A 20,588-nucleotide genomic window follows, 5' to 3' on the forward strand; every position below is an offset into this window, starting at 1 on the left:
CCGTCCTTCTGTGCAGGAGATGACGCTGGATGCATTATTAATCGTAGTGGGGTCATGTCCGCGCAGCGGCTGCACTGACATAGTTTCTGTTCCAAGAAGAAGTTTATGAACTTTCCAGCAGCGCTGTCCTCATGATTTATGCAGTGCAGCCGCTATTCCATCCACTCCTGGCTGCTTACCTGGTGTTACCTTGGTTGCCTGCACACCAGCTCTGTGCTATACGGTATTACCTGCACACAGTTACCTGTGCTACTACCAGGTGTTACCTTAACTCCACTGCCGTGCGTCGCCTGCACCCCCGTGCCGTGCTGCGTCACCTGCCCTCCTGTGCCATGCTGTCCATCACCTGCCCTCCTGTGCCGTGCTGCGTCACCTGCCCTCCTGTGTCATGTGGGATCTGCACACCTGTGCCATGCTGTCCATCACCTGCACACCTGTGCCATGCTGTCCATCACCTGCCCTCCTGTGCCATGCTGTCCATCACCTGCACACCTGTGCCATGCTGTCCATCACCTGCACACCTGTGCCATGCTGTCCATCACCTGCACACCTGTGCCATGCTGTCCTTCACCTGCACACCTGTGCCATGCTGTCCATCACCTGCACACCTGTGCCATGCTGTCCATCACCTGCACACCTGTGCCATGCTGTCCATCACCTGCCCTCCTGTGCCATGCTGTCCATCACCTGCACATCTGTGCCATGCTGTCCTTCACCTGCACACTTGTGCCATGCTGTCCATCACCTGCACACCTGTGCCATGCTGTCCTTCACCTGCACACCTGTGCCATGCTGTCCTTCACCTGCACACCTGTGCCATGCTGTCCATCACCTGCACACCTGTGCCATGCTGTCCATCACCTGCACACCTGTGCCATGCTGTCCATCACCTGCCCTCTTGTGCCGTGCTGCGTCACCTGCCCTCCTGTGTCATGTGTGATCTGCACACCTGTGCCATGCTGTCCATCACCTGCCCTCCTGTGCCATGCTGTCCATCACCTGCCCTCCTGTGCCATGCTGTTCATCACCTGCCCTCCTGTGCCATGCTGTTCATCACCTGCACACCTGTGCCATGCTGTCCATCACCTGCCCTCCCGTGCCATGCTGTCCATCAACCTGCCCTCTTTTTCCATGCTGTCCATCACCTGCACACCTGTGCCATGCTGTCCATAACCTGCCCACCTGTGCTATGCTGTCCATCACCTGCCCTCCTGTGCCATGCTGTCCATCACCTGCCCTCCTGTGCCATGCTGTCCATCACCTGCCCTCCTGTGCCATGCTGTCCATCACCTGCACACCTGTGCCATGCTGTCCATCACCTGCACACCTGTGCCATGCTGTCCATCACCTGCCCTCCTGTGACATGCTGTTTATCACCTGCCCTCTTTTGCCATGCTGTCCATCACCTGACCTCCTGTGCCATGCTGTCCATCACCTGCCCTCCTGTTCCATGCTGTCCATCACCTACCATCTTTTGCCATCCTGTCCATCACCTGCTCTCCTGTGCCATGCTGTCCATCACCTGCCCTCCTGTGCCATGCTGTCCATCACCTGCCCTCCTGTGCCATGCTGTCCATCACCTGCCCTCCTGTGCCATGCTGTCCATCACCTGCCCTCTTTTGCCATGCTGTCCATCACCTGCCCTCCTGTGCCATGCTGTCCATCACCTGCCCTCCTGTGCCATGCTGTCCATCACCTGCCCTCCTGTGCCATGCTGTCCATCACCTGCCCTCCTGTGCCATGCTGTCCATTACTTGCCCTCCTGTGCCATGCTGTCCATCACCTGCACTCTTTTGCCATTCTGTCCATCACCTGCCCTCCTGTGCCATGCTGTCCATCACCTGCCCTCCTGTGCCATGCTGTCCATCACCTGCTCCCCTGTGCCATGCTGTCCATGACCTGCTCCCCTGTGCCATGCTGTCCATCACCTGCTCCCCTGTGCCATGCTGTCCATCACCTGCCCTCTTTTGCCATGCTGTCCATCACCTGCTCCCCTGTGCCATGCTGTCCATCACCTGCTCCCCTGTGCCATGCTGTCCATCACCTGCCCTCTTTTGCCATGCTGTCCATCACCTGCTCCCCTGTGCCATGCTGTCCATCACCTGCTCCCCTGTGCCATACTGTCCATCACCTGCTCCCCTGTGCCATGCTGTCCATCACCTGCACACCTGTGCCATGCTGTCCTTCACCTGCACACCTGTGCCATGCTGTCCATCACCTGCACACCTGTGCCATGCTGTCCATCACCTGCACACCTGTGCCATGCTGTCCATCACCTGCCCTCTTGTGCCGTGCTGCGTCACCTGCCCTCCTGTGTCATGTGTGATCTGCACACCTGTGCCATGCTGTCCATCACCTGCCCTCCTGTGCCATGCTGTCCATCACCTGCCCTCCTGTGCCATGCTGTCCATCACCTGCCCTCCTGTGCCATGCTGTTCATCACCTGCACACCTGTGCCATGCTGTCCATCACCTGCCCTCCCGTGCCATGCTGTCCATCAACCTGCCCTCTTTTTCCATGCTGTCCATCACCTGCACACCTGTGCCATGCTGTCCATAACCTGCCCACCTGTGCTATGCTGTCCATCACCTGACCTCCTGTGCCATGCTGTCCATCACCTGCCCTCCTGTGCCATGCTGTCCATCACCTGCACACCTGTGCCATGCTGTCCATCACCTGCCCTCCTGTTCCATGCTGTCCATCACCTACCATCTTTTGCCATCCTGTCCATCACCTGCTCTCCTGTGCCATGCTGTCCATCACCTGCCCTCCTGTGCCATGCTGTCCATCACCAGCCCTCTTTTGCCATGCTGTCCATCACCAGCCCTCTTTTGCCATGCTGTCCATCACCTGCCCTCTTTTGCCATGCTGTCCATCACCTGCCCTCCTGTGCCATGCTGTCCATCACCTGCCCTCCTGTGCCATGCTGTCCATCACCTGCCCTCCTGTGCCATGCTGTCCATCACCTGCCCTCTTTTGCCATGCTGTCCATCACCTGCCCTCTTTTGCCATGCTGTCCATCACCAGCCCTCCTGTGCCATGCTGTCCATCACCTGCACTCTTTTGCCATTCTGTCCATCACCTGCCCTCCTGTGCCATGCTGTCCATCACCTGCACACCTGTGCCATGCTGTCCATCACTTGCCCTCCTGTGCCATGCTGTCCATCACCTGCACTCTTTTGCCATGCTGTCCATCACCTGCCCTCCTGTGCCATGCTGTCCATCACCTGCCCTCCTGTGCCATGCTGTCCATCACCTGCCCTCCTGTGCCATGCTGTCCATCACCTGCTCCCCTGTGCCATGCTGTCCATGACCTGCTCCCCTGTGCCATGCTGTCCATCACCTGCTCCCCTGTGCCATGCTGTCCATCACCTGCCCTCTTTTGCCATGCTGTCCATCACCTGCTCCCCTGTGCCATACTGTCCATCACCTGCTCACGGACCGCCCCCGGCACATTAACCCCCGGCACACCGCGATCAAAGATGATCGCGATGTGCCGGCGGTACAGGGAAGCACCGCGCAGGGAGGGGGCTCCCTGCGGGCTTCCCTGAGCCCCCCGGAGCAACGCGATGTGATCGCGTTGCTGCGAGGGTCTCACCTCCCTCCCTGCTCCCTCCAGCCCCGGATCCAAGATGGCCGCGGATCCGGGTCCTGCAGGGAGGGAGGTGGCTTCACAGAGCCTGCTCAGAGCAGGCACTGTGAAGGCTGCAGCGCTGCATGTCAGATCAGTGATATGACAGAGTGCTGTGCAAACTGTCAGATCACTGATCTGTGATGTCCCCCCCTGGGACAAAGTAAAAAAGTAAAAAAAAAAAATTTCAAATGTGTAAAAAAAAATAAAAAAAAATATTCCAAAATAATGAAAAAAAAAATAAAAATATTATTCCCATAAATACATTTCTTTATCTAAATAAAAAAAAAAAAACAATAAAAGTACACATATTTAGTATCGCCGCGTCCGTAACGGCCCGACCTATAAAACTGGCCCACTAGTTAACCCCTTCAGTAAACACCGTAAGAAAAAAAAAAAAAAAACGAGGCAAAAAACAACGCTTTATTATCATACCGCCGAACAAAAAGTGGAATAACACGCGATCAAAAAGACAGATATAACTAACCATGGTACCGCTGAAAACGTCATCTTGTCCCACAAAAAACGAGCCGCCATACAGCATCATCAGCAAAAAAATAAAAAAGTTATAGTCCTGAGAATAAAGCGATGCCAAAATAATTATTTTTTCTATAAAATAGTTTTTATCGTATAAAAGCGCCAAAACATAAAAAAATGATATAAATGAGGTGTCGCTGTAATCGTACTGACCCGAAGAATAAAACTGCTTCATCAATTTTACCAAACGCGGAACGGTATAAACGCCTCCCCCAAAAGAAATTCATGAATAGCTGGTTTTTGGTCATTCTGCCTCACAAAAATCGGAATAAAAAGCGATCAAAAAATGTCACGTGCCCGAAAATGTTACCAATAAAAACATCAACTCGTCCCGCAAAAAACAAGACCTCACATGACTCTGTGGACCAAAATATAGAAAAATTATAGCTCTCAAAATGTGGTAACGCAAAAAATATTTTTTGCAATAAAAAGCGTCTTTCAGTGTGTGACGGCTGCCAATCATAAAAATCCGCTAAAAAACCCGCTATAAAAGTAAATCAAACCCCCCTTCATTACCCCTTTAGTTAGGGAAAAATTAAAAAAATGTATTTATTTCCATTTTCCCATTAGGGCTAGGGTTAGAGTTAGGGCTAGGGTTAGGGCTAGGGTTAGGGCTAGGGCTAGGGTTAGGGTTAGGGCTAGGGCTAGGGTTAGGGTTAGGGTTAGAGCTAGGGTTAGGGCTAGGGTTAGGGTTAGGGCTAGGGTTAGGGCTAGGGTTAGGGCTAGGGTTAGGGCTAGGGTTAGGGTTAGGGCTAGGGTTAGGGCTAGGGTTAGGGCTAGGGTTAGGGCTAGGGTTAGGGCTAGGGTTAGGACTAGGGTTAGGATTAGGGTTAGGGCTAGGGCTAGGGTTAGGGCTAGGGTTAGGACTAGGGTTAGGATTAGGGTTAGGGCTAGGGTTAGGGCTAGGGCTACAGTTTGGGTTGGGGCTAAAGTTACAGTTAGGGTTTAGATTACATTTACGGTTGGGAATAGGGTTGGGATTGGGGTTAGGGCTGTGTCAGGGTTAGAGGTGTGGTTAGGGTTACCGTTGGAATTAGGGTTAGGGGTGTGTTTGGATTAAGGTTTCAGTTATAATTGGGGGGTTTCCACTGTTTAGACACATCAGGGGCTCTCCAAACGCGACATGGCGTCCGATCTCAATTCCAGCCAATTCTGCGTTGAAAAAGTAAAACAGTGCTTCTTCCCTTCCGAGCTCTCCCGTGTGCCCAAACAGGGGTTTACCCCAACATATGGGGTATCAGCATACTCAGGACAAATAGGACAACAACTTTTGGGGTCCAATTTCTCCTGCTACCCTTGGGAAAATACAAAACTCGGGGCTAAAACATATTTTTTGTGGGAAAAAAAAAGATTTTTTATTTTCACGGCTCTGCGTTATAAACTGTAGTGAAACACTTGGGGGTTCAAAGTTCTCACAACACATCTAGATTAGTTCCCTGGGGGGTCTAGTTTCCAATATGGGGTCACTTGTGGGGGGTTTCTACTGTTTAGGTACATTAGGGGTTCTGCAAACGCAATGTGACGTCTGCAGACCATTCCATCTAAGTCTGCATTCCAAATGGCGCTCCTTCCCTTCCGAGCTCTGCCATGCGCTCAAACGGTGGTTTCCCCCAACATACGGGGTATCAGCGTACTCAGGACAAATTGGACAACAACTTTTGTGGTCGAATTTCTCCTCTTACCCTCGGGAAAATACAAAACTGGGGGCTAAAAAATAATTTTGGGGGGAAAGATTTTTTTTTTTAATTTTCACGGCTCTGCGTTACAAACTGTAGTGAAACACTTGGGGGTTCAAAGCTATCACAACACATCTAGATGAGTTCCTTAGGGGGTCTAGTTTCCAAAATGGTGTCACTTGTGGGAGGTTTCTGCTGTTTAGGTACATTAGGGGCTCTGCAAATGCAATGTGACACCTGCAGACCATTCCATCTAAGTCTGCATTCCAAATGGAGCTCCTTCCCTTCCGAGCCCTCCCATGCGCCCAAACAGTGGTTACCCCCCACATATGGGGTATCAGCGCACTCAGGACAAATTGGACAACAAATTGTGGGGTCGAATTTCTCCTGTTACCCTCGGGAAAATACAAAACTGGGGGCTAAAAAATAATTTTTGTGGGAAAAAATTTTTGTTTTATTTTTACGGCTCTCCATTATAAACTTCTGTGAAGCCCTTGGTGGGTCAAAGTGCTCACCACACCTCTAGATAAGTTCCTAAGGGGGTCTACTTTCCAAAATGGTGTCACTTGTGGGGGGTTTCTACTGTTTAGGTACATTAGGGGCTCTGCAAACGCAATGTGACACCTGCAGACCATTCCATCTAAGTCTGCATTCAAATGGCACTCCTTCCCTTCTGAGCCCTCCCATGTGCCCAAACAGTGGTTCCCCCCACATATGGTGTATCATCGCACTCAGGAAAAATTGGGCAACAAATTTTGGGGTCCAATTTCTTCTGTTACCCTCAGGAAAATACAAAACTGGGGGCTAAAAAAATAATTTTTGTGGGAAAAAAATTTTGTTTTATTTTTACGGCTCTGCATTATAAACTTCTGTGAAGCACTTGGTGGGTCAAAGTGCTCACCACACCTCTAGATAAGTTCCTTAGGGGGTCTACTTTCCAAAATGGTGTCACTTGTGGGGGGTTTCAATGTTTAGGCACATCAGTGGCTCTTCAAACGCAACATGGCGTCCCATCTCAATTCCTGTCAATTTTGCTTTGAAAAGTCAAACGGCGCTCCTTCCCTTCCGAGCTCTCCCATCCGCCCAAACAGTGGTTTACCCCCACATATGGGCTATCAGCGTACTCAGGACAAATTATACAACAACTTTTGGGGTCCAATTTCTTCTCTTACCCTTGGGAAAATAAAAAATTGGGGGCGAAAAGATAATTTTTGTGAAAAAATATGATTTTTTATTTTTACGGTTCTACATTATAAACTTCTGTGAAGCACTTGTTGGGTCAAAGTGCTCACCACACCTCTAGATAAGTTCCTTAGGGGGTCTACTTTCCAAAATGGTGTCACTTGTGGGGGGTATCAATGTTTAGCCACATCAGGGGCTCTCCAAACGAAACATGGCGTCCCATCTCAATTCCAGTCAATTTTGCATTGAAAAGTCAAATGGCACTCCTTCGCTTCCGAGCTCTGCCATGCGCCCAAACAGTGGTTTACCCCCACATGTGGGGTATTGGCATACTCAGGACAAATTGTACAACAATGTTTGGGGTCCATTTTCTCCTGTTACCCTTGGTAAAATAAAACAAATTGGAGCTGAATTAAATTTTTTGTGAAAAAAAGTTAAATGTTCATTTTTATTTAAACATTCAAAAAATTCCTGTGAAGCACCAGAAGGGTTAATAAACTTCTTGAATATGGTTTTGAGCACCTTGAGGGGTGTAGTTTTTAGAATGGTGTCACACTTGGGTATTTTCTATCATATAGACCCCTCAAAATGACTTCAAATGAGATGTGGTCCCTAAAATAAAATGGTGTTGTAGAAATGAGAAATTGCTGGTCAACTTTTAACCCTTATAACTCCCTAACAAAAAAAAATTTTGGTTCCAAAATTGTGCTGATGTAAAGTAGACATGTGGGAAATGTTACTTATTAAGTATTTTGTGTGACATATCTCTGTGATTTAATTGCATAAAAATTCAAAGTTGGAAAATTGCGAAATTTTCATAATTTTTGCCAAATTTCCGTTTTTTTCACAAATAAACGCAGGTACTATCAAATAATTTTTACCATTGTCATGAAGTACAATATGTCACGAGAAAACAATGTCAGAATCACCAGGATCCATTGAAGCGTTCCAGAGTTATAACCTCATAAAGGGACAGTGGTCAGAATTGTAAAAATTGGCCCGGTCATTAACGTGCAAACCACCCTTGGGGGTAAAGGGGTTAAGGTGTCACCTGTGAGAGGTGGCGTAACCTGAGCAGCCGCACTGTGTTGTGTGGACATCTGTACTTAAGAATCATAGAATCCTAGAATGTGCGAGTTGGAAGGGACCTCCGGGGTCCTCGTGTCCAGCCCCCTAATCAATGCAGGAGTCACTAAACCATCTCCGACACATGTCTGTCCAGCCTTGTACTCATGTGAGTTGTGACCTGGTGCTACCTGCGCTCCGTGTTGTTACCTGAACATCTCAGCTTGATAATTTTGTGCTACCTGTGCCGTTACCTGGTATAGCAGAAAAAAGAAAAAAATATATACCAGCTCACCTGTCGGCATGTGTTGTGGGGAAGCACGGATAACGTGTAGTCATCACGTAAGCAAGCAATCCAAAAAAAGAGAAAAAAATCCAGCTTCCAAAAACTTACAAATTTATTCAGGATAATAATTTTTTGGGATTACCTGGTATAACCTGTGCCCTGTGCTGTTACCTGGTATTACCTGTGCCCTGTGCTGTTACCTGGTATTACCTGTGCCCTGTGCTGTTACCCGGTATTACCTGTGCCCTGTGCTGTTACCTGGTATTACCTGTGCCCTGTGCTGTTACCTGGTATTACCTGTGCCCTGTGCTATGTTACCTGGTATTACCTGTGCCCTGTGCTGTTACCTGGTATTACCTGTGCCCTGTGCTATGTTACCTGGTATTTCCTGTGCCCTGTGCTGTGTTACCTGGTATTACCTGTGCCCTGTGCCATGTTACCTGGTATTACCTGTGCCCTGTGCTATGTTACCTGGTATTACCTGTGCCCTGTGCTGTTACCTGGTATTACCTGTGCCCTGTGCTATGTTACCTGGTATTACCTGTGCCCTGTGCCATGTTACCTGGTATTACCTGTGCCCTGTGCTATGTTACCTGGTATTACCTGTGCCCTGTGCCATGGTACCTGGTATTACCTGTGCCCTGTGCCATGTTACCTGGTATTACCTGTGCCCTGTGATATGTTACCTGGTATTACCTGTGCCCTGTGCTATGTTACCTTGTATTACCTGTGCCCTGTGATATGTTACCTGGTATTACCTGTGCCCTGTGCTATGTTACCTGGTATTACCTGTGCCCTGTGCTATGTTACCTGGTATTACCTGTGCCCTGTGCCATGTTACCTGGTATTACCTGTGCCCTGTGCCATGTTACCTGGTATTACCTGTGCCCTGTGCTATGTTACCTTGTATTACCTGTGCCCTGTGCTATGTTACCTGGTATTGCCCTGTGCTATGTTACCTGGTATTACCTGTGCCCTGTGCTGTGTTACCTGGTATTACCTGTGCCCTGTGCTATGTTACCTGGTATTACCTGTGCCCTGTGCCATGTTACCTGGTATTACCTGTGCCCTGTGCTATGTTACCTTGTATTACCTGTGCCCTGTGCTATGTTACCTGGTATTGCCCTGTGCTATGTTACCTGGTATTACCTGTGCCCTGTGCTGTGTTACCTGGTATTACCTGTGCCCTGTGCTATGTTACCTGGTATTACCTGTGCCCTGTGCTATGTTACCTTGTATTACCTGTGCCCTGTGCTATGTTACCTGGTATTACCTGTGCCCTGTGCTGTTACCTGGTATTACCTGTGCCCTGTGATGTGTTACCTGGTATTACCTGTGCCATGTGCTATGTTACCTGGTATTACCTGTGCCCTGTGCTATGTTACCTTGTATTACCTGTGCCCTGTGCTATGTTACCTGGTATTACCTGTGCCCTGTGCTGTTACCTGGTATTACCTGTGCCCTGTGCTATGTTACCTGGTATTACCTGTGCCCTGTGCTATGTTACCTGGTATTACCTGTGCCCTGTGCTATGTTACCTTGTATTACCTGTGCCCTGTGCTATGTTACCTGGTATTACCTGTGCCCTGTGCTATGTTACCTTGTATTACCTGTGCCCTGTGCTATGTTACCTGGTATTACCTGTGCCCTGTGCTATGTTACCTGGTGTTACCTGTGCCCTGTGCTGTGTTACCTGGTATTACCTGTGCCCTGTGCTGTTACCTGGTATTATTATTATTATTATTTATTTATATAGCACCATTGATTCCATGGTGCTGTACATGAGAAGGGGTTACATACAAGTTACAGATATCACATACAGTAAACAAACTAACAATGACGGACTGATACAGAGGGGCGAGGACCCTGCCCTTGCGGGCTTACATTCTACAGGATTACCTGTTCCCCGTGCCATGTTACCTGGTATTACCTGTGCCCTGTGCCATGTTACCTGGTATTACCTGTGCTATGTTACCTGGTATTACCTGTGCCCTGTGCTGTTACCTGGTATTACCTGTGCCCTGTGCCATTACCTGGTATTACCTGTGCCCTGTGCTGTGTTACCTGGTATTACCTGTGCCCTGTGCCATGTTACCTGGTATTACCTGTGCTATGTTACCTGGTATTACCTGTGCCCTGTGCTGTTACCTGGTATTACCTGTTCCCCGTGCCATGTTACCTGGTATTACCTGTGCCCTGTGCTGTGTTACCTGGTATTACCTGTGCCCTGTGCTATGTTACCTGGTATTACCTGTGCCCTGTGCCATTACCTGGTATTACCTGTGCCCTGTGCCATTACCTGGTATTACCTGTGCCCTGTGCTGTGTTACCTGGTATTACCTGTGCCCTGTGCTATGTTACCTGGTATTACCTGTGCCGTGTTACCTGGTATTACCTGTGCCCGGTGCTATGTTACCTGGTATTACCTGTGCCCTGTGCTGTGTTACCTGGTATTTCCTGTGCTGTGTTACCTGGTATTACCTGTGTCCTGTGCTGTTACCTGGTATTTCCTGTGCCCTGTGCTGTTACCTGGTATTACCTGTGCCCTGTGCTGTGTTACCTGGTATTACCTGTGCCCTGTGCTATGTTACCTGGTATTACCTGTGTCCTGTGCTGTTACCTGGTATTACCTGTGCCCTGTGCTGTTACCTGGTATTACCTGTGCCCTGTGCTGTGTTACCTGGTATTACCAGTGCCCTGTGCTAGGTTACCTGGTTTTACCTGTGCCCTCTGCTGTTACCTGGTATTACCTGTGTCCTGTGCTAGGTTACCTGGTATTACCTGTGCCCTTTGCTGTGTTACCTGGTATTACCTGTGCCCTTTGCTGTGTTACCTGGTATAACCTGTGCCCTGTGCTGTTACCTGGTATTACCTGTGCCCTGTGCTGTGTTACCTGGTATTACCTGTGCCCTGTGCTGTTACCTGGTATTACCTGTGCCCTGTGCTAGGTTACCTGGTATTACCTGTGCCCTGTGCTATGTTACCTGGTATTACCTGTGCCCTTTGCTGTGTTACCTGGTATTACCTGTGCCCTGTGCTGTGTTACCTGGTATTACCTGTGCCCTGTGCTGTTACCTGGTATTACCTGTGCCCTGTGCTGTGTTACCTGGTATTACCTGTGCCCTGTGCTGTTACCTGGTATTACCTGTGCCCTGTGCTGTGTTACCTGGTATTACCTGTGCCCTGTGCTGTTACCTGGTATTACCTGTGCCCTGTGCTGTGTTACCTGGTATTACCTGTGCCCTGTGCTGTTACCTGGTATTACCTGTGCCCTGTGCTGTTACCTGGTATTACCTGTGTCCTGTGCTATGTTACCTGGTATTACCTGTGCGGGTTCAGTGCTACCTAGTATTACCTGTGCCCTGTGCTATGTTACCTTGTATTACCTGTGCCCTGTGCTATGTTACCTGGTGTTACCTGTGCCCTGTGCTGTGTTACCTGGTATTACCTGTGCCCTGTGCTGTTACCTGGTATTATTATTATTATTATTATTTATTTATATAGCACCATTGATTCCATGGTGCTGTACATGAGAAGGGGTTACTTACAAGTTACAGATATCACATACAGTAAACAAACTAACAATGACGGACTGATACAGAGGGGCGAGGACCCTGCCCTTGCGGGCTTACATTCTACAGGATTACCTGTTCCCCGTGCCATGTTACCTGGTATTACCTGTGCCCTGTGCTGTGTTACCTGGTATTACCTGTGCTATGTTACCTGGTATTACCTGTGCCCTGTGCTGTGTTACCTGGTATTACCTGTGCCCTGTGCCATGTTACCTGGTATTACCTGTGCTATGTTACCTTGTATTACCTGTGCCCTGTGCTGTTACCTGGTATTACCTGTTCCCCGTGCCATGTTACCTGGTATTACCTGTGCCCTGTGCTGTGTTACCTGGTATTACCTGTGCCCTGTGCCATGTTACCTGGTATTACCTGTGCTATGTTACCTGGTATTACCTGTGCCCTGTGCTGTTACCTGGTATTACCTGTTCCCCGTGCCATGTTACCTGGTATTACCTGTGCCCTGTGCTGTGTTATCTGGTATTACCTGTGCCCTGTGCTATGTTACCTGGTATTACCTGTGCCCTGTGCCATTACCTGGTATTACCTGTGCCCTGTGCTGTGTTACCTGGTATTACCTGTGCCCTGTGCCATGTTACCTGGTATTACCTGTGCTATGTTACCTGGTATTACCTGTGCCCTGTGCTGTTACCTGGTATTACCTGTTCCCCGTGCCATGTTACCTGGTATTACCTGTGCCCTGTGCTGTGTTATCTGGTATTACCTGTGCCCTGTGCTATGTTACCTGGTATTACCTGTGCCCTGTGCCATTACCTGGTATTACCTGTGCCCTGTGCTGTGTTACCTGGTATTACCTGTGCCCTGTGCTATGTTACCTGGTATTACCTGTGTCCTGTGCTGTTACCTGGTTTTACCTGTGCCCTCTGCTGTTACCTGGTACTACCTGTGTCCTGTGCTAGGTTACCTGGTATTACCAGTGCCCTGTGCTATGTTACCTGGTATTACCTGTGCCCTTTGCTGTGTTACCTGGTATAACCTGTGCCCTGTGCTGTTACCTGGTATTACCTGTGCCCTGTGCTGTGTTACCTGGTATTACCTGTGCCCTGTGCTGTTACCTGGTATTACCTGTGCCCTGTGCTGTGTTACCTGGTATTACCTGTGCCCTGTGCTGTTACCTGGTATTACCTGTGCCCTGTGCTGTGTTACCTGGTATTACCTGTGCCCTGTGCTGTTGCCTGGTATTACCTGTGTCCTGTGCTATGTTACCTGGTATTACCTGTGCGGGTTCAGTGCTACCTAGTATTACCTGTGCCCTGTGCCATGTTACCTGGTATTACCTGTGCCGTGTTACCTGGGGTTACCTGTTCGTGTGCAGTGTTATCTGGTATTACCTGTGCCCTGTGCTGTTACCTGGTATTACCTGTGCCCTGTGCTGTGTTACCTGGTATTACCTGTGTCCTGTGCTAGGTTACCTGGTATAACCCGTGCCCTGTGCTATGTTACCTGGTATTACCTGTGTTCTGTGCTATGTTACCTGGTATTACCTGTGTTCTGTGCTATGTTACCTGGTATTACCTGTGCCCTGTGCTATGTTACCTGGTATTACCTGTGCCCTGTGCTGTTACCTGGTATTACCTGTGCCCTGTGCTGTGTTACCTGGTATTACCTGTGCTGGTGCAGTGTTACCTGGTATTACCTGTGCGGGTGCAGTGTTACCTGGTATTACCTGTGCGGGTGCAGTGTTACCTGGTATTACCTGTGCCTTGTGCTGTTACCTGGTATTACCTGTGCCCTGTGCTGTTACCTGGTATTACCTGTGTCCTGTGCTATGTTACCTGGTATTACCTGTGTCCTGTGCTGTTACCTGGTATTATCTGTTCCCCGTGCCATGTTACCTGGTATTACCTGTGCCCTGTGCTGTGTTATCTGGTATTACCTGTGCCATTGTACTATGTTACCTGGTGTTACCTGTGTCCTGTGCTATGTTACCTGGTATTATCTGTGTGGGTGCAGTGTTACCTGGTATTACCTGTGACCTGTGCTGTTACCTGGTGTTACCTGTGCGGTTGCAGTGTTACCTGGTATTATCCGTGTGCTGTGCCATGTTACCTGGTATTACCTGTGCCCTCTGCTGTTACCTGGTATTACCTGTGCCCCGTGCTATGTTACTTGGTATTACCTGTGCCCTGTGCTATGTTACCTGCTATTACCTGTGCCCTGTGCTATGTTACCTGGTATTACCTGTGTCCTGTGCTACATTACCTGGTATTACCTGTTCCCTGTGCCATGTTACCTGGTATTACCTGTGCGGGTGCAGTGCTACCTGGTATTACCTCTGCCCTGTGCCATGTTACCTGGTATTACCTGTGACCTGTGCTGTGTTACCTGGTATTACCTGTGCAGGTGCCGTGTTACCTGGTATTACCTGTGCCCTGTGCTGTTACCTGGTGTTACCTGTGCGGTTGCAGTGTTACCTGGTATTATCCGTGTGCTGTGCCATGTTACCTGGTATTACCTGTGCCCTGTGCCGTTACCTGGTATTACCTGTGCCCTGTGCTATGTTACCTGGTATTACCTGTGCCCTGTGCTGTTACCTGGTATTACCTGTGCCCTGTGCTATGTTACCTGGTATTACCTGTGCCCTGTGCTATGTTACCTGGTATTACCTGTGTCCTGTGCTACATTACCTGGTATTACCTGTTCCCCGTGCCATGTTACCTGGTATTACCTGTGCCCTGTGCTGTTACCTGGTATTACCTGTGCCCTGTGCTTTTACCTGGTATTACCTGTGCGGGTGCAGTGTTACCTGGTATTACCTGTGCCATGTTACCTGGTATTACCTGTGCGGGTGCAGTGTTACCTGGTATTACCTGTGCCATGTTACCTGGTATTACCTGTGCCCTGTGCTGTTACCTGTTATTACCTGTGCCCTGTGCCATGTTACCTGGTATTACCTGTGCCCTGTGCTGTTACCTGGTATTACCTGTGCCCTGTGCTGTTACCTGGTATTACCTGTGTCCTGTGCTATGTTACCTGGTATTACCTGTGCCCTGTGTTATGTTACCTGGTATTACCTGTGTCCTGTGCTGTTACCTGGTATTACCTGTGCCCTGTGTTATGTTACCTGGTATTACCTGTGTCCTGTGCTGTTACCTGGTATTACCTGTGTCCTGTGCTGTTACCTGGTATTACCTGTGCGGGTGCAGTGTTACCTGGTATTACCTGTGTCCTGTGCAGTGTTACCTGGTATTACCTGTGTCCTGTGCTGTGTTACCTGGTATTACCTGTGCAGGTGCAGTGCTACCTGGTATTACCTGTGCCATGTTACCTGGTATTACCTTTGACCTGTGCTGTGTTACCTGGTATTAACTGTGCAGGTGCAGTGTTACCTGGTATTACCTGTGTCCGGTGCTGTTGCCTGGTATTACCTGTGCGGGTGCAGTGCTACCTGGTATTACCTGTGCCCTGTGCCATGTTACCTGGTATTACCTTTGACCTGTGCTGTGTTACCTTGTATTACCTGTGCGGGTGCAGTGTTACCTGGTGTTACCTGTGTCCTGTGCTGTTACCTGGTATTACCTGTGTCCTGTGCTGTTACCTGGTATTACCTGTGCGGTTGCAGTGCTACCTGGTATTACCTGTGCTGTGTTACCTGGTGTTACCTGTGCGGGTGCAGTGTTACCTGGTATTACCTGTGCGGGTGCAGTGTTACCTGGTATTACCTGTGCCCTGTGCTGTTACCTGGTATTCCCTGTGCAGGTGCAGTGTTACCTGGTATTACCTGTGCAGATGCCGTGTTACCTGGTATTACTTGTGCCTTGTACTGTTACCTGGTGTTACCTGTGTCCTGTGCCATGTTACCTTGTATTACCTGTGCCCTGTGCTGTGTTACCTGATATTACCTGTGCGGGTGCAGTGCTACCTGGTATTACCTGTGCCCTGTGCCATGTTACCTGGTATTACCTGTGCAGGTGCCGTGTTACCTGGTATTACCTGTGCCCTCTGCTGTTACCTGGTATTACCTGTGCCCCGTGCTATGTTACTTGGTATTACCTGTGCCCTGTGCTATGTTACCTGCTATTACCTGTGCCCTGTGCTATGTTACCTGGTATTACCTGTGTCCTGTGCTACATTACCTGGTATTACCTGTTCCCTGTGCCATGTTACCTGGTATTACCTGTGCGGGTGCAGTGCTACCTGGTATTACCTCTGCCCTGTGCCATGTTACCTGGTATTACCTGTGACCTGTGCTGTGTTACCTGGTATTACCTGTGCAGGTGCCGTGTTACCTGGTATTACCTGTGCCCTGTGCTGTTACCTGGTGTTACCTGTGCGGTTGCAGTGTTACCTGGTATTATCCGTGTGCTGTGCCATGTTACCTGGTATTACCTGTGCCCTGTGCCGTTACCTGGTATTACCTGTGCCCTGTGCTATGTTACCTGGTATTACCTGTGCCCTGTGCTGTTACCTGGTATTACCTGTGCCCTGTGCTATGTTACCTGGTATTACCTGTGCCCTGTGCTATGTTACCTGGTATTACCTGTGTCCTGTGCTACATTACCTGGTATTACCTGTTCCCCGTGCCATGTTACCTGGTATTACCTGTGCCCTGTGCTGTTACCTGGTATTACCTGTGCCCTGTGCTTTTACCTGGTATTACCTGTGCGGGTGCAGTGTTACCTGGTATTACCTGTGCCATGTTACCTGGTATTACCTGTGCGGGTGCAGTGTTACCTGGTATTACCTGTGCCATGTTACCTGGTATTACCTGTGCCCTGTGCTGTGTTACATGGTATTATCTGTGCGAGTGCAGTGCTACCTGGTATTACCTGTGCCGTGTTACCTGTGCGTGTGCAGTCTTACCTGGTATTACCTGTGCCCTGTGCTATGTTACCTGGTATTACCTGTGTCCTGTGCTACATTACCTGGTATTACCTGTTCCCCGTGCCATGTTACCTGGTATTACCTGTGCCCTGTGCTGTTACCTGGTATTACCTGTGCCCTGTGCTTTTACCTGGTATTACCTGTGCGGGTGCAGTGTTACCTGGTATTACCTGTGCCATGTTACCTGGTATTACCTGTGCGGGTGCAGTGTTACCTGGTATTACCTGTGCCATGTTACCTGGTATTACCTGTGCCCTGTGCTGTTACCTGTTATTACCTGTGCCCTGTGCCATGTTACCTGGTGTTACCTGTGCCCTGTGCTGTTACCTGGTATTACCTGTGCCCTGTGCTGTTACCTGGTATTACCTGTGTCCTGTGCTATGTTACCTGGTATTACCTGTGCCCTGTGTTATGTTACCTGGTATTACCTGTGTCCTGTGCTGTTACCTGGTATTACCTGTGCCCTGTGTTATGTTACCTGGTATTACCTGTGTCCTGTGCTGTTACCTGGTATTACCTGTGTCCTGTGCTGTTACCTGGTATTACCTGTGCGGGTGCAGTGTTACCTGGTATTACCTGTGTCCTGTGCAGTGTTACCTGGTATTACCTGTGTCCTGTGCTGTGTTACCTGGTATTACCTGTGCAGGTGCAGTGCTACCTGGTATTACCTGTGCCATGTTACCTGGTATTACCTTTGACCTGTGCTGTGTTACCTGGTATTAACTGTGCAGGTGCAGTGTTACCTGGTATTACCTGTGTCCGGTGCTGTTGCCTGGTATTACCTGTGCGGGTGCAGTGCTACCTGGTATTACCTGTGCCCTGTGCCATGTTACCTGGTATTACCTTTGACCTGTGCTGTGTTACCTTGTATTACCTGTGCGGGTGCAGTGTTACCTGGTGTTACCTGTGTCCTGTGCTGTTACCTGGTATTACCTGTGTCCTGTGCTGTTACCTGGTATTACCTGTGCGGTTGCAGTGCTACCTGGTATTACCTGTGCTGTGTTACCTGGTGTTACCTGTGCGGGTGCAGTGTTACCTGGTATTACCTGTGCGGGTGCAGTGTTACCTGGTATTACCTGTGCCCTGTGCTGTTACCTGGTATTCCCTGTGCAGGTGCAGTGTTACCTGGTATTACCTGTGCAGATGCCGTGTTACCTGGTATTACTTGTGCCTTGTGCTGTTACCTGGTGTTACCTGTGTCCTGTGCCATGTTACCTTGTATTACCTGTGCCCTGTGCTGTGTTACCTGATATTACCTGTGCGGGTGCAGTGCTACCTGGTATTACCTGTGCCCTGTGCCATGTTACCTGGTATTACCTGTGCCGTGTTACCTGTGTGCGTGCAGTGTTACCTGGTATTACCTGTGCCCTGTGCTGTTACCTGGTATTACCTGTGCAGGTGCCGTGTTACCTGGTATTACTTGTGCCCTGTGCTGTTACCTGGTGTTAACTGTGTGGTTGCAGTGTTACCTGGTATTACCTGTGCCCTGTGCTGTTACCTGGTATTACCTGTGCAGGTGCCGTGTTACCTGGTATTACCTGTGTCCTGTGCTGTTACCTTGTATTACCTGTGCCATGTTACCTGGTGTTACCTGTGCGGTTGCTGTGTTACCTGGTATTACCTGTGTCCTGTGCTATGTTACCTGGTATTACTTGTGCCCTGTGCCATGTTACCTGGTATTACCTGTGCCCTGTGCTGTGTTATCTGGTATTACCTGTGCCTTGTGCTGTTACCTGATATTACCTGTGCCCTGTGCTATGTTACCTGGTATTACTTTATTATTACTGCATTAAAAGAGGTCTGGATACACATGATGAGAGCATTATACTGCCTCTGTACAAATCCCTAGTTAGACCGCACATGGAGTACTGTGTCCAGTTTTGGGCACCGGTGCTCAGGAAGGATATAATGGAACTAGAGAGAGTACAAAGGAGGGCAACAAAATTAATAAAGGGGATGGGAGAACTACAATACCCAGATAGATTAGCGAAATTAGGATTATTTAGTCTAGAAAAAAGACGACTGAGGGGCGATCTAATAACCATGTATAAGTATATAAGGGGACAATACAAATATCTCGCTGAGGATCTGTTTATACCAAGGAAGGTGACGGGCACAAGGGGGCATTCTTTGCGTCTGGAGGAGAGAAGGTTTTTCCACCAACATAGAAGAGGATTCTTTACTGTTAGGGCAGTGAGAATCTGGAATTGCTTGCCTGAGGAGGTGGTGATGGCGAACTCAGTCGAGGGGTTCAAGAGAGGCCTGGATGTCTTCCTGGAGCAGAACAATATTGTATCATACAATTATTAGGTTCTGTAAAAGGACGTAGATCTGGGGATTTATTATGACGGAATATAGGCTGAACTGGATGGACAAATGTCTTTTTTCGGCCTTACTGACTATGTTACTATGTTACTATGTTACTTGTGCCCTGTGCTATGTTACCTGGTATTACCTGTGTCCTGTGCTATGTTACCTGATATTACCTGTTCCCTGTGCCATGTTACCTGGTATTACCTGTGCCCTGTGCTGTGTTATCTGGTATTACCTGTGCCATTGTACTATGTTACCTGGTATAACCTGTGCCCTGTGCTGTGTTACCTGGTATTATCTGTGACCTGTGCTATTTTGTTACCTGTGACCTGTGCTGTGTTACCTGGTATTACCTGTGTGGGTGCAGTGCTACCTGGTATTACCTGTGCCCTGTGCCATGTTACCTGGTATTACCTGTGCCATGTGCCGTGTTACCTGGTATTACCTGTGCCCTGTGCCATGTTACCTGGTATTACCTGTGCCATGTGCCGTGTTACCTGGTATTACCTGTGCCTTGTGCTGTTACCTGATATTACCTGTGCCCTGTGCTATGTTACCTGGTATTACTTGTGCCCTGTGCTATGTTACCTGGTATTACCTGTGTCCTGTGCTATGTTACCTGGTATTACTTGTGCCCTGTGCCATGTTACCTGGTATTACCTGTGCCCTGTGCTGTGTTATCTGGTATTACCTGTGCCTTGTGCTGTTACCTGATATTACCTGTGCCCTGTGCTATGTTACTTGGTATTACTTGTGCCCTGTGCTATGTTACCTGGTATTACCTGTGTCCTGTGCTATGTTACCTGATATTACCTGTTCCCTGTGCCATGTTACCTGGTATTACCTGTGCCCTGTGCTGTGTTATCTGGTATTACCTGTGCCATTGTACTATGTTACCTGGTATAACCTGTGCCCTGTGCTGTGTTACCTGGTATTATCTGTGACCTGTGCTATTTTGTTACCTGTGACCTGTGCTGTGTTACCTGGTATTACCTGTGTGGGTGCAGTGCTACCTGGTATTACCTGTGCCCTGTGCCATGTTACCTGGTATTACCTGTGCCATGTGCCGTGTTACCTGGTATTACCTGTGCCCTGTGCTGTTACCTGATATTACCTGTGCAGGTGCAGTGTTATCTGGTATTACCTGTGCAGGTGCCGTGTTACCTGGTATTACCTGTGCCTTGGGCTGTTACCTGGTATTACCTGTGCCATGTTACCTGGTGTTACCTGTGCGGTTGCAGTATTACCTGGTATTACCTGTGTGGGTGCAGTGTTACCTGGTATTACCTGTGCCCTGTGCTGTTACCTGGTATTACCTGTGCGGGTGCAGTGTTACCTGGTATTACCTGTGCCCTGTGCTGTTACCTGGTATTACCTGTGCAGTTGCAGTGTTACCTGGTATTACCTGTGCAGGTGCCGTGTTACCTGGTATTACCTGTGCCCTGTGCTGTTACCTGGTATTACCTGTGCGGGTGCAGTGTTAC

General features: G+C 49.0%; 1 protein-coding gene across 2 annotated transcripts in view; it reads left to right on the top strand.

The window, feature by feature from the left end:
• Window positions 1-20,588, top strand: part of LOC138638852 (DNA (cytosine-5)-methyltransferase 3A) — a 254,664-nt gene that overhangs the window by 46,514 nt on the left and 187,562 nt on the right. The gene's annotated exons all lie outside the window — the stretch shown is intronic.

The sequence above is a fragment of the Ranitomeya imitator genome, chromosome 5 (genome assembly GCF_032444005.1).
Source record: "Ranitomeya imitator isolate aRanImi1 chromosome 5, aRanImi1.pri, whole genome shotgun sequence".
Lineage (NCBI taxonomy): Eukaryota > Metazoa > Chordata > Amphibia > Anura > Dendrobatidae > Ranitomeya > Ranitomeya imitator.